General features: G+C 41.4%; 10 non-coding genes across 10 annotated transcripts; all 10 read left to right on the plus strand.

Moving 5' to 3' along the window:
- The first annotated feature begins 257 nt into the window (after positions 1-257).
- On the plus strand, positions 258-339 carry Trnas-cga (transfer RNA serine (anticodon CGA)). Its single transcript has one exon. It is a non-coding gene; the product is annotated as a tRNA-Ser (tRNA).
- A 353-nt stretch (positions 340-692) lies between these two features.
- Positions 693-774, plus strand: Trnas-cga (transfer RNA serine (anticodon CGA)). Its single transcript has one exon. It is a non-coding gene; the product is annotated as a tRNA-Ser (tRNA).
- Positions 775-2,546: 1,772 nt separating this feature from the next.
- Positions 2,547-2,628, plus strand: Trnas-uga (transfer RNA serine (anticodon UGA)). Its single transcript has one exon. It is a non-coding gene; the product is annotated as a tRNA-Ser (tRNA).
- Positions 2,629-3,142: 514 nt separating this feature from the next.
- Positions 3,143-3,224, plus strand: Trnas-cga (transfer RNA serine (anticodon CGA)). The gene has a single exon. It is a non-coding gene; the product is annotated as a tRNA-Ser (tRNA).
- A 1,611-nt stretch (positions 3,225-4,835) lies between these two features.
- Positions 4,836-4,917, plus strand: Trnas-uga (transfer RNA serine (anticodon UGA)). Its single transcript has one exon. It is a non-coding gene; the product is annotated as a tRNA-Ser (tRNA).
- Positions 4,918-5,431: 514 nt separating this feature from the next.
- Positions 5,432-5,513, plus strand: Trnas-cga (transfer RNA serine (anticodon CGA)). Its single transcript has one exon. It is a non-coding gene; the product is annotated as a tRNA-Ser (tRNA).
- A 6,445-nt stretch (positions 5,514-11,958) lies between these two features.
- Trnas-cga (transfer RNA serine (anticodon CGA)) lies at positions 11,959-12,040 on the plus strand. Its single transcript has one exon. It is a non-coding gene; the product is annotated as a tRNA-Ser (tRNA).
- Positions 12,041-12,280: 240 nt separating this feature from the next.
- Positions 12,281-12,362, plus strand: Trnas-cga (transfer RNA serine (anticodon CGA)). The gene has a single exon. It is a non-coding gene; the product is annotated as a tRNA-Ser (tRNA).
- A 949-nt stretch (positions 12,363-13,311) lies between these two features.
- Trnas-cga (transfer RNA serine (anticodon CGA)) lies at positions 13,312-13,393 on the plus strand. Its single transcript has one exon. It is a non-coding gene; the product is annotated as a tRNA-Ser (tRNA).
- A 240-nt stretch (positions 13,394-13,633) lies between these two features.
- Trnas-cga (transfer RNA serine (anticodon CGA)) lies at positions 13,634-13,715 on the plus strand. Its single transcript has one exon. It is a non-coding gene; the product is annotated as a tRNA-Ser (tRNA).
- Positions 13,716-14,081: the final 366 nt, after the last annotated feature.

The following is a 14,081-nucleotide window of genomic DNA, read 5'->3' on the forward strand; positions in this document are numbered from 1 at the left end:
TTATTGTGCATTTGGAATAGTGTTGATGTGTCATTTTGAGCTGGTGAAACCCTCCCAAGAAGTTGCTTGAGTCTGTTTGACTTGACTGCCGTGAGTGCTGTGATGGCCGAGTGGTTAAGGCGTTGGACTCGAAATCCAATGGGATATTCCCGCGCAGGTTCGAATCCTGTTCATAGCTTCTTACTTTTAGTTTTGCTATTATACTAAAGCTGACTTTCTACAAGATACTTCCTTTACTAGTGAGGGGATATGGGAGAGCTGTGATGGCCGAGTGGTTAAGGCGTTGGACTCGAAATCCAATGGGTTATTCCCGCGCAGGTTCGAATCCTGTTCACAGCGTATCTTTTTGCATGTTGTGTGATTAACGTCTTTCTTTTGGCATCTCGTTTGAAAGGCCACTGGTGAATACTGTTGGATGACAAAAAATATGACAAAAGACTGGCCCGAGTAAAAAGTAGACAGCTCAACTGTAGAGTGGGAGAAAGAAAATGAAAGAAATCGTAGACAAAATTTAGAAAGTCAGATGAAATGTTTCTTATTTTTTTTCCTAAACATTGTGTGCTGTGTATGGACGAGTGTGTCGAGGATAGAATTTGTTATTGTGCATTTGGAATTGTATTAATGTGTCATTTTGAGCTGGTGAAACCCTCCCAAGAAGTTGCTTGAGTCTGTTTGACTTGACTGCCGTGAGTGCTGTGATGGCCGAGTGGTTAAGGCGTTGGACTCGAAATCCAATGGGATATTCCCGCGCAGGTTCGAATCCTGTTCACAGCGTCTTACTTTTAGTTTTGCTATTTAACTAAAGCTGACTTTCTACAAGATATTTCCTTTACTAGTGAGGGGATATGGGAGAGCTGTGATGGCCGAATGGTTGAGGCGTTGAACTTGAAATCCAATGGTTTATTCCCGCGCAGGTTCGAATCCTGTTCACAGCGTATCTCTTTGCATGTTGTGTGATTAACGTCTTTCTTTTGGCATCTCGTTTGAAAGGCCACTGGTGAATACTGTTGAATGACAAAAAATATGACAAAAGACTGGCCCGAGTAGAAAGTAGACAGCTAAACTGTAGAGTGGGAGAAAGAAAATGAAAGAAATCGTAGACAAAATTTAGAAAGTCAGATGAAATGTTTGTTATTTTATTTCCTAAACATTGTGTGCTGTGTATGGACGAGTGTGTCGAGGATAGAATTTGTTATTGTGCATTTGGAATAGTGTTGATGTGTCATTTTGAGCTGGTGAAACCCTCCCAAGAAGTTGCTTGAGTCTGTTTGACTTGACTGCCGTGAGTGCTGTGATGGCCGAGTGGTTAAGGCGTTGGACTCGAAATCCAATGGGATATTCCCGCGCAGGTTCGAATCCTGTTCATAGCTTCTTACTTTTAGTTTTGCTATTAAACTAAAGCTGACTTTCTTCAAGATAGTTCCTTTACTAGTGAGGGGATATGGGAGAGCTGTGATGGCCGAGTGGTAAAGGCGTTGGACTCGAAATCCAATGGTTTATTCCCGCGCAGGTTCGAATCCTGTTCACAGCGTATCTTTTTGCATGTTGTGTGATTAACGTCTTTCTTTTGGCATCTCGTTTGAAAGGCCACTGGTGAATACTGTTGGATGACACAAAATATGACAAAAGACTGGCCCGAGTAAAAAGTAGACAGCTAAACTGTAGAGTGGGAGAAAGAAAATGAAAGAATTCGTAGACAAAATTTAGAAAGTCAGATGAAATGTTTGTTAGTTTATTTCCTAAACATTGTGTGCTGTGTATGGACGAGTGTGTCGAGGATAGAATTTGTTATCGTGCATTTGGAATAGTGTTGATGTGTCATTTTGAGCTGGTGAAACCCTCCCAAGAAGTTGCTTGAGTCTGTTTGACTTGACTGCCGTGAGTGCTGTGATGGCCGAGTGGTTAAGGCGTTGGACTCGAAATCCAATGGGATATTCCCGCGCAGGTTCGAATCCTGTTCATAGCTTCTTACTTTTAGTTTTGCTATTAAACTAAAGCTGACTTTCTACAAGATAGTTCCTTTATTAGTGAGGGGATATGGGAGAGCTGTGATGGCCGAGTGGTAAAGGCGTTGGACTCGAAATCCAATGGTTTATTCCCGCGCAGGTTCGAATCCTGTTCACAGCGTATCTTTTTGCATGTTGTGTGATTAACGTCTTTCTTTTGGCATCTCGTTTGAAAGGCCACTGGTGAATACTGTTGGATGACACAAAATATGACAAAAGACTGGCCCGAGTAAAAAGTAGACAGCTAAACTGTAGAGTGGGAGAAAGAAAATGAAAGAATTCGTAGACAAAATTTAGAAAGTCAGATGAAATGTTTGTTAGTTTATTTCATAAACATTGTGTGCTGTGTATGGACGAGTGTGTCGAGGATAGAATTTGTTATCGTGCATTTGGAATAGTGTTGATGTGTCATTTTGAGCTGGTGAAACCCTCCCAAGAAGTTGCTTGAGTTTCTCATAGCGTCTTACTTTTAGTTTTGCTATTTAACTAAAGCTGACTTTCTACAAGATACATCCTTTACTAGTGAGGGGATGTGGGAGAGCTGTGATGGCCGAGTGGTTAAGGCGTTGGACTTGAAATCCAATGGGTTATTCCCGCGCAGGTTCGAATCCTGTTCACAGCGTATCTTTTTGCATGTTGTGTGATTAACGTCTTTCTTTTGGCATCTCGTTTGAAAGGCCACTGGTGAATACTGTTGGATGACACAAAATATGACAAAAGACTGGCCCGAGTAAAAAGTAGACAGCTCAACTGTAGAGTGGGAGAAAGAAAATGAAAGAAATCGTAGACAAAATTTAGAAAGTCAGATGAAATGTTTGTTAGTTTATTTCCTAAACATTGTGTGCTGTGTATGGACGAGTGTGTCGAGGATAGAATTTGTTATTGTGCATTTGGAATAGTGTTGATGTGTCATTTTGAGCTGGTGAAACCCTCCCAAGAAGTTGCTTGAGTCTGTTTGACTTGACTGCCGTGAGTGCTGTGATGGCCGAGTGGTTAAGGCGTTGGACTCGAAATCCAATGGGATATTCCCGCGCAGGTTCGAATCCTGTTCATAGCTTCTTACTTTTAGTTTTGCTATTATACTAAAGCTGACTTTCTACAAGATACTTCCTTTACTAGTGAGGGGATATGGGAGAGCTGTGATGGCCGAGTGGTTAAGGCGTTGGACTCGAAATCCAATGGGTTATTCCCGCGCAGGTTCGAATCCTGTTCACAGCGTATCTTTTTGCATGTTGTGTGATTAACGTCTTTCTTTTGGCATCTCGTTTGAAAGGCCACTGGTGAATACTGTTGGATGACAAAAAATATGACAAAAGACTGGCCCGAGTAAAAAGTAGACAGCTCAACTGTAGAGTGGGAGAAAGAAAATGAAAGAAATCGTAGACAAAATTTAGAAAGTCAGATGAAATGTTTCTTATTTTTTTTCCTAAACATTGTGTGCTGTGTATGGACGAGTGTGTCGAGGATAGAATTTGTTATTGTGCATTTGGAATTGTATTAATGTGTCATTTTGAGCTGGTGAACCCCTCCCAAGAAGTTGCTTGAGTCTGTTTGACTTGACTGCCGTGAGTGCTGTGATGGCCGAGTGGTTAAGGCGTTGGACTCGAAATCCAATGGGATATTCCCGCGCAGGTTCGAATCCTGTTCATAGCTTCTTACTTTTAGTTTTGCTATTAAACTAAAGCTGACTTTCTTCAAGATAGTTCCTTTACTAGTGAGGGGATATGGGAGAGCTGTGATGGCCGAGTGGTAAAGGCGTTGGACTCGAAATCCAATGGTTTATTCCCGCGCAGGTTCGAATCCTGTTCACAGCGTATCTTTTTGCATGTTGTGTGATTAACGTCTTTCTTTTGGCATCTCGTTTGAAAGGCCACTGGTGAATACTGTTGGATGACACAAAATATGACAAAAGACTGGCCCGAGTAAAAAGTAGACAGCTAAACTGTAGAGTGGGAGAAAGAAAATGAAAGAATTCGTAGACAAAATTTAGAAAGTCAGATGAAATGTTTGTTAGTTTATTTCCTAAACATTGTGTGCTGTGTATGGACGAGTGTGTCGAGGATAGAATTTGTTATCGTGCATTTGGAATAGTGTTGATGTGTCATTTTGAGCTGGTGAAACCCTCCCAAGAAGTTGCTTGAGTCTGTTTGACTTGACTGCCGTGAGTGCTGTGATGGCCGAGTGGTTAAGGCGTTGGACTCGAAATCCAATGGGATATTCCCGCGCAGGTTCGAATCCTGTTCATAGCTTCTTACTTTTAGTTTTGCTATTAAACTAAAGCTGACTTTCTACAAGATAGTTCCTTTATTAGTGAGGGGATATGGGAGAGCTGTGATGGCCGAGTGGTAAAGGCGTTGGACTCGAAATCCAATGGTTTATTCCCGCGCAGGTTCGAATCCTGTTCACAGCGTATCTTTTTGCATGTTGTGTGATTAACGTCTTTCTTTTGGCATCTCGTTTGAAAGGCCACTGGTGAATACTGTTGGATGACACAAAATATGACAAAAGACTGGCCCGAGTAAAAAGTAGACAGCTAAACTGTAGAGTGGGAGAAAGAAAATGAAAGAATTCGTAGACAAAATTTAGAAAGTCAGATGAAATGTTTGTTAGTTTATTTCATAAACATTGTGTGCTGTGTATGGACGAGTGTGTCGAGGATAGAATTTGTTATCGTGCATTTGGAATAGTGTTGATGTGTCATTTTGAGCTGGTGAAACCCTCCCAAGAAGTTGCTTGAGTTTCTCATAGCGTCTTACTTTTAGTTTTGCTATTTAACTAAAGCTGACTTTCTACAAGATACATCCTTTACTAGTGAGGGGATGTGGGAGAGCTGTGATGGCCGAGTGGTTAAGGCGTTGGACTTGAAATCCAATGGGTTATTCCCGCGCAGGTTCGAATCCTGTTCACAGCGTATCTTTTTGCATGTTGTGTGATTAACGTCTTTCTTTTGGCATCTCGTTTGAAAGGCCACTGGTGAATACTGTTGGATGACACAAAATATGACAAAAGACTGGCCCGAGTAAAAAGTAGACAGCTCAACTGTAGAGTGGGAGAAAGAAAATGAAAGAAATCGTAGACAAAATTTAGAAAGTCAGATGAAATGTTTGTTAGTTTATTTCCTAAACATTGTGTGCTGTGTATGGACGAGTGTGTCGAGGATAGAATTTGTTATTGTGCATTTGGAATAGTGTTGATGTGTCATTTTGAGCTGGTGAAACCCTCCCAAGAAGTTGCTTGAGTCTGTTTGACTTGACTGCCGTGAGTGCTGTGATGGCCGAGTGGTTAAGGCGTTGGACTCGAAATCCAATGGGATATTCCCGCGCAGGTTCGAATCCTGTTCATAGCTTCTTACTTTTAGTTTTGCTATTATACTAAAGCTGACTTTCTACAAGATACTTCCTTTACTAGTGAGGGGATATGGGAGAGCTGTGATGGCCGAGTGGTTAAGGCGTTGGACTCGAAATCCAATGGGTTATTCCCGCGCAGGTTCGAATCCTGTTCACAGCGTATCTTTTTGCATGTTGTGTGATTAACGTCTTTCTTTTGGCATCTCGTTTGAAAGGCCACTGGTGAATACTGTTGGATGACAAAAAATATGACAAAAGACTGGCCCGAGTAAAAAGTAGACAGCTCAACTGTAGAGTGGGAGAAAGAAAATGAAAGAAATCGTAGACAAAATTTAGAAAGTCAGATGAAATGTTTCTTATTTTTTTTCCTAAACATTGTGTGCTGTGTATGGACGAGTGTGTCGAGGATAGAATTTGTTATTGTGCATTTGGAATTGTATTAATGTGTCATTTTGAGCTGGTGAACCCCTCCCAAGAAGTTGCTTGAGTCTGTTTGACTTGACTGCCGTGAGTGCTGTGATGGCCGAGTGGTTAAGGCGTTGGACTCGAAATCCAATGGGATATTCCCGCGCAGGTTCGAATCCTGTTCATAGCTTCTTACTTTTAGTTTTGCTATTTAACTAAAGCTGACTTTCTACAAGATAGTTCCTTTACTAGTGAGGGGATATGGGAGAGCTGTGATGGCCGAGTGGTTAAGGCGTTGGACTTGAAATCCAATGGGTTATTCCCGCGCAGGTTCGAATCCTGTTCACAACGTATCTTTTTGCATGTTGTGTGATTAACGTCTTTCTTTTGGCATCTCGTTTGAAAGGCCACTGGTGAATACTGTTGGATGACACAAAATATGACAAAAGACTGGCCCGAGTAAAAAGTAGACAGCTCAACTGTAGAGTGGGAGAAAGAAAATGAAAGAAATCGTAGACAAAATTTAGAAAGTCAGATGAAATGTTTGTTAGTTTATTTCCTAAACATTGTGTGCTGTGTATGGACGAGTGTGTCGAGGATAGAATTTGTTATTGTGCATTTGGAATAGTGTTGATGTGTCATTTTGAGCTGGTGAAACCCTCCCAAGAAGTTGCTTGAGTCTGTTTGACTTGACTGCCGTGAGTGCTGTGATGGCCGAGTGGTTAAGGCGTTGGACTCGAAATCCAAAGGGATATTACCGCGCAGGTTCGAATCCTGTTCATAGCTTCTTACTTTTAGTTTTGCTATTTAACTAAAGCTGACTTTCTACAAGATAGTTCCTTTACTAGTGAGGGGATATGGGAGAGCTGTGATGGCCGAGTGGTTAAGGCGTTGGACTCGAAATCCAATGGTATATTACCGCACAGGTTCGAATCCTGTTCATAGCTTCTTACTTTTAGTTTTGCTATTTAACTAAAGCTGACTTTCTACAAGATAGTTCCTTTACTAGTGAGGGGATATGGGAGAGCTGTGATGGCCGAGTGGTTAAGGCGTTGGACTTGAAATCCAATGGTTTATTTCCGCGCAGGTTCGAATCCTGTTCACAGCGTATCTCTTTGCATGTTGTGTGATTAACGTCTTTCTTTTGGCATCTCGTTTGAAAGGCCACTGGTGAATACTGTTGGATGACACAAAATATGACAAAAGACTGGCCCGAGTAGAAAGTAGACAGCTAAACTGTAGAGTGGGAGAAAGAAAATGAAAGAAATCGTAGACAAAATTTAGAAAGTCAGATGAAATGTTTGTTAGTTTATTTCCTAAACATTGTGTGCTGTGTATGGACGAGTGTGTCGAGGATAGAATTTGTTATTGTGCATTTGGATTAGTGTTGATGTGTCATTTTGAGCTGGTGAAACCCTCCCAAGAAGTTGCTTGAGTTTCTCATAGCGTCTTACTTTTAGTTTTGCTATTTAACTAAAGTTGACTTTCTACAAGATATTTCCTTTACTAGTGAGGGGATATGGGAGAGCTGTGATGGCCGAGTGGTTGAGGCGTTGGACTTGAAATCCAATGGGTTATTCCCGCGCAGGTTCGAATCCTGTTCACAGCGTATCTTTTTGCATGTTGTGTGATTAACGTCTTTCTTTTGGCATCTCGTTTGAAAGGCCACTGGTGAATACTGTTGGATGACACAAAATATGACAAAAGACTGGCCCGAGTAAAAAGTAGACAGCTCAACTGTAGAGTGGGAGAAAGAAAATGAAAGAAATCGTAGACAAAATTTAGAAAGTCAGATGAAATGTTTGTTATTTTATTTCCTAAACATTGTGTGCTGTGTATGGACGAGTGTGTCGAGGATAGAATTTGTTATTGTGCATTTGGAATTGTATTAATGTGTCATTTTGAGCTGGTGAAACCCTCCCAAGAAGTTGCTTGAGTCTGTTTGACTTGACTGCCGTGAGTGCTGTGATGGCCGAGTGGTTAAGGCGTTGGACTCGAAATCCAATGGTATATTCCCGCGCAGGTTCGAATCTTGTTCATAGCTTCTTCCTTTTAGTTTTGCTATTTAACTAAAGCTGACTTTCTACAAGATACTTCCTTTACTAGTGAGGGGATATGGGAGAGCTGTGATGGCCGAGTGGTTAAGGCGTTGGACTTGAAATCCAATGGTTTATTTCCGCGCAGGTTCGAATCCTGTTCACAGCGTATCTCTTTGCATGTTGTGTGATTAACGTCTTTCTTTTGGCATCTCGTTTGAAAGGCCACTGGTGAATACTGTTGGATGACAAAAAATATGACAAAAGACTGGCCCGAGTAAAAAGTAGACAGCTCATCTGTAGAGTGGGAGAAAGAAAATGAAAGAATTCGTAGACAAAATTTCGAAAGTCAGATGAAATGTTTGTTAGTTTATTTCCTAAACATTGTGTGCTGTGTATGGACGAGTGTGTCGAGGATAGAATTTGTTATTGTGCATTTGGAATAGTGTTGATGTGTCATTTTGAGCTGGTGAAACCCTCCCAAGAAGTTGCTTGAGTCTGTTTGACTTGACTGCCGTGAGTGCTGTGATGGCCGAGTGGTTAAGGCGTTGGACTCGAAATCCAATGGGATATTACCGCACAGGTTCGAATCCTGTTCATAGCGTCTTACTTTTAGTTTTGCTATTTAACTAAAGCTGACTTTCTACAAGATAGTTCCTTTACTAGTGAGGGGATATGGGAGAGCTGTGATGGCCGAGTGGTTAAGGCGTTGGACTTGAAATCCAATGGTTTATTTCCGCGCAGGTTCGAATCCTGTTCACAGCGTATCTCTTTGCATGTTGTGTGATTAACGTCTTTCTTTTGGCATCTCGTTTGAAAGGCCACTGGTGAATACTGTTGGATGACACAAAATATGACAAAAGACTGGCCCGAGTAGAAAGTAGACAGCTAAACTGTAGAGTGGGAGAAAGAAAATGAAAGAAATCGTAGACAAAATTTAGAAAGTCAGATGAAATGTTTGTTAGTTTATTTCCTAAACATTGTGTGCTGTGTATGGACGAGTGTGTCGAGGATAGAATTTGTTATTGTGCATTTGGATTAGTGTTGATGTGTCATTTTGAGCTGGTGAAACCCTCCCAAGAAGTTGCTTGAGTTTCTCATAGCGTCTTACTTTTAGTTTTGCTATTTAACTAAAGCTGACTTTCTACAAGATATTTCCTTTACTAGTGAGGGGATATGGGAGAGCTGTGATGGCCGAGTGGTTGAGGCGTTGGACTTGAAATCCAATGGGTTATTCCCGCGCAGGTTCGAATCCTGTTCACAGCGTATCTTTTTGCATGTTGTGTGATTAACGTCTTTCTTTTGGCATCTCGTTTGAAAGGCCACTGGTGAATACTGTTGGATGACAAAAAATATGACAAAAGACTGGCCCGAGTAAAAAGTAGACAGCTCAACTGTAGAGTGGGAGAAAGAAAATGAAAGAAATCGTAGACAAAATTTAGAAAGTCAGATGAAATGTTTGTTATTTTTTTTCCTAAACATTGAGTGCTGTGTATGGACGAGTGTGTCGAGGATAGAATTTGTTATTGTGCATTTGGAATTGTATTAATGTGTCATTTTGAGCTGGTGAAACCCTCCCAAGAAGTTGCTTGAGTCTGTTTGACTTGACTGCCGTGAGTGCTGTGATGGCCGAGTGGTTAAGGCGTTGGACTCGAAATCCAAAGGGATATTACCGCGCAGGTTCGAATCCTGTTCATAGCTTCTTACTTTTAGTTTTGCTATTTAACTAAAGCTGACTTTCTACAAGATAGTTCCTTTACTAGTGAGGTGATATGGGAGAGCTGTGATGGCCGAGTGGTTAAGGCGTTGGACTCGAAATCCAATGGTATATTACCGCACAGGTTCGAATCCTGTTCATAGCGTCTTACTTTTAGTTTTGCTATTTAACTAAAGCTGACTTTCTACAAGATAGTTCCTTTACTAGTGAGGGGATATGGGAGAGCTGTGATGACCGAGTGGTTAAGGCGTTGGACTCGAAATCCAATGGGTTATTCCCGCGCAGTTTCGAATCCTGTTCACAGCGTATCTTTTTGCATGTTGTGTGATTAACGTCTTTCTTTTGGCATCTCGTTTGAAAGGCCACTGGTGAATACTGTTGGATGACACAAAATATGACAAAAGACTGGCCCGAGTAGAAAGTAGACAGCTCAACTGTAGAGTGGGAGAAAGAAAATGAAAGAAATCGTAGACAAAATTTAGGAAGTCAGATGAAATGTTTGTTAGTTTATTTCCTAAACATTGAGTGCTGTGTATGGACGAGTGTGTCGAGGATACAATTTGTTATTGTGCATTTGGAATTGTATTAATGTGTCATTTTGAGCTGGTGAAACCCTCCCAAGAAGTTGCTTGAGTCTGTTTGACTTGACTGCCGTGAGTGCTGTGATGGCCGAGTGGTTAAGGCGTTGGACTCGAAATCCAAAGGGATATTACCGCGCAGGTTCGAATCCTGTTCATAGCTTCTTACTTTTAGTTTTGCTATTTAACTAAAGCTGACTTTCTACAAGATAGTTCCTTTACTAGTGAGGGGATATGGGAGAGCTGTGATGGCCGAGTGGTTGAGGCGTTGGACTTGAAATCCAATGGTTTATTTCCGCGCAGGTTCGAATCCTGTTCACAGCGTATCTCTTTGCATGTTGTGTGATTAACGTCTTTCTTTTGGCATCTCGTTTGAAAGGCCACTGGTGAATACTGTTGGATGACAAAAAATATGACAAAAGACTGGCCCGAGTAAAAAGTAGACAGCTCAACTGTAGAGTGGGAGAAAGAAAATGAAAGAAATCGTAGACAAAATTTAGAAAGTCAGATGAAATGTTTGTTATTTTATTTCCTAAACATTGTGTGCTGTGTATGGACGAGTGTGTCGAGGACAGAATTTGTTATTGTGCATTTGGAATAGTATTGATGTGTCATTTTGAGCTGGTGAAACCCTCCCAAGAAGTTGCTTGAGTCTGTTTGACTTGACTGCCGTGAGTGCTGTGATGGCCGAGTGGTTAAGGCGTTGGACTCGAAATCCAATGGTATATTGCCGCGCAGGTTCGAATCCTGTTCATAGCGTCTTACTTTTAGTTTTGCTATTTAACTAAAGCTGACTTTCTACAAGAGCGTTCCCTTACCAGTGAGGGAATATGGGAGGTCTGTGATGGCCGAGTGGTTAAGGCGTTGGACTTGAAATCCAATGGGTTATTCCCGCGCAGGTTCGAATCCTGTTCACAGCGTATCTTTTTGCATGTTGTGTTATTAACGTCTTTCTTTTTGCAGCCCGTTTGAAAGGTCACTGGTGAAGACTGTTGGATGGCACAAAATAAGACAAAAGACTGGCCCGAGTAAAAAGTAGACAGCTCAACTGTAGAGTGGGAGAAAGAAAATGAAAGAAATCGTAGACAAAATTTAGAAAGTCAGATGAAATGTTTGTTATTTTATTTCCTAAACATTGTGTGCTGTGTATGGACGAGTGTGTCGAGGATAGAATTTGTTATTGTGCATTTGGAATAGTATTGATGTGTCATTTTGAGCTGGTGAAACCCTCCCAAGAAGTTGCTTGAGTCTGTTTGACTTGACTGCCGTGAGTGCTGTGATGGCCGAGTGGTTAAGGCGTTGGACTCGAAATCCAATGGTATATTCCCGTGCAGGTTCGAATCCTGTTCATAGCTTCTTACTTTTAGTTTTGCTATTAAACTAAAGCTGACTTTCTACAAGATACTTCCTTTACTAGTGAGGGGATATGGGAGAGCTGTGATGGCCGAGTGGTTAAGGCGTTGGACTCGAAATCCAATGGGTTATTCCCGCGCAGTTTCGAATCCTGTTCACAGCGTATCTTTTTGCATGTTGTGTGATTAACGTCTTTCTTTTGGCATCTCGTTTGAAAGGCCACTGGTGAATACTGTTGGATGACAAAAAATATGACAAAAGACTGGCCCGAGTAAAAAGTAGACAGCTCAACTGTAGAGTGGGAGAAAGAAAATGAAAGAAATCGTAGACAAAATTTAGAAAGTCAGATGAAATGTTTGTTATTTTTTTTCCTAAACATTGAGTGCTGTGTATGGACGAGTGTGTCGAGGATAGAATTTGTTATTGTGCATTTGGAATTGTATTAATGTGTCATTTTGAGCTGGTGAAACCCTCCCAAGAAGTTGCTTGAGTCTGTTTGACTTGACTGCCGTGAGTGCTGTGATGGCCGAGTGGTTAAGGCGTTGGACTCGAAATCCAAAGGGATATTCCCGCGCAGGTTCGAATCCTGTTCATAGCTTCTTACTTTTAGTTTTGCTATTTAACTAAAGCTGACTTTCTACAAGATAGTTCCTTTACTAGTGAGGTGATATGGGAGAGCTGTGATGGCCGAGTGGTTAAGGCGTTGGACTCGAAATCCAATGGTATGTTACCGCACAGGTTCGAATCCTGTTCATAGCGTCTTACTTTTAGTTTTGCTATTTAACTAAAGCTGACTTTCTACAAGATAGTTCCTTTACTAGTGAGGGGATATGGGAGAGCTGTGATGGCCGAGTGGTTAAGGCGTTGGACTCGAAATCCAATGGGTTATTCCCGCGCAGGTTCGAATCCTGTTCACAGCGTATCTTTTTGCATGTTGTGTGATTAACGTCTTTCTTTTGGCATCTCGTTTGAAAGGCCACTGGTGAATACTGTTGGATGACACAAAATATGACAAAAGACTGGCCCGAGTAAAAAGTAGACAGCTCAACTGTAGAGTGGGAGAAAGAAAATGAAAGAAATCGTAGACAAAATTTAGGAAGTCAGATGAAATGTTTGTTAGTTTATTTCCTAAACATTGAGTGCTGTGTATGGACGAGTGTGTCGAGGATAGAATTTGTTATTGTGCATTTGGAATTGTATTAATGTGTCATTTTGAGCTGGTGAAACCCTCCCAAGAAGTTGCTTGAGTCTGTTTGACTTGACTGCCGTGAGTGCTGTGATGGCCGAGTGGTTAAGGCGTTGGACTCGAAATCCAAAGGGATATTACCGTGCAGGTTCGAATCCTGTTCATAGCTTCTTACTTTTAGTTTTGCTATTTAACTAAAGCTGACTTTCTACAAGATAGTTCCTTTACTAGTGAGGGGATATGGGAGAGCTGTGATGGCCGAGTGGTTAAGGCGTTGGACTTGAAATCCAATGGTTTATTTCCGCGCAGGTTCGAATCCTGTTCACAGCGTATCTCTTTGCATGTTGTGTGATTAACGTCTTTCTTTTGGCATCTCGTTTGAAAGGCCACTGGTGAATACTGTTGGATAACACAAAATATGACAAAAGACTGGCCCGAGTAAAAAGTAGACAGCTCAACTGTAGAGTGGGAGAAAGAAAATGAAAGAATTCGTAGACAAAATTTAGAAAGTCAGATGAAATGTTTGTTATTTTTTTTCCTAAACATTGAGTGCTGTGTATGGACGAGTGTGTCGAGGATAGAATTTGTTATTGTGCATTTGGAATTGTATTAATGTGTCATTTTGAGCTGGTGAAACCCTCCCAAGAAGTTGCTTGAGTCTGTTTGACTTGACTGCCGTGAGTGCTGTGATGGCCGAGTGGTTAAGGCGTTGGACTCGAAATCCAAAGGGATATTCCCGCGCAGGTTCGAATCCTGTTCATAGCTTCTTACTTTTAGTTTTGCTATTTAACTAAAGCTGACTTTCTACAAGATAGTTCCTTTACTAGTGAGGTGATATGGGAGAGCTGTGATGGCCGAGTGGTTAAGGCGTTGGACTCGAAATCCAATGGTATGTTACCGCACAGGTTCGAATCCTGTTCATAGCGTCTTACTTTTAGTTTTGCTATTTAACTAAAGCTGACTTTCTACAAGATAGTTCCTTTACTAGTGAGGGGATATGGGAGAGCTGTGATGGCCGAGTGGTTAAGGCGTTGGACTCGAAATCCAATGGGTTATTCCCGCGCAGGTTCGAATCCTGTTCACAGCGTATCTTTTTGCATGTTGTGTGATTAACGTCTTTCTTTTGGCATCTCGTTTGAAAGGCCACTGGTGAATACTGTTGGATGACACAAAATATGACAAAAGACTGGCCCGAGTAAAAAGTAGACAGCTCAACTGTAGAGTGGGAGAAAGAAAATGAAAGAAATCGTAGACAAAATTTAGGAAGTCAGATGAAATGTTTGTTAGTTTATTTCCTAAACATTGAGTGCTGTGTATGGACGAGTGTGTCGAGGATAGAATTTGTTATTGTGCATTTGGAATTGTATTAATGTGTCATTTTGAGCTGGTGAAACCCTCCCAAGAAGTTGCTTGAGTCTGTTTGACTTGACTGCCGTGAGTGCTGTGATGGCCG

This window comes from Haliotis asinina, chromosome 5 (assembly GCF_037392515.1).
Source record: "Haliotis asinina isolate JCU_RB_2024 chromosome 5, JCU_Hal_asi_v2, whole genome shotgun sequence".
In the NCBI taxonomy this organism is placed as follows: Eukaryota; Metazoa; Mollusca; class Gastropoda; order Lepetellida; family Haliotidae; genus Haliotis; species Haliotis asinina.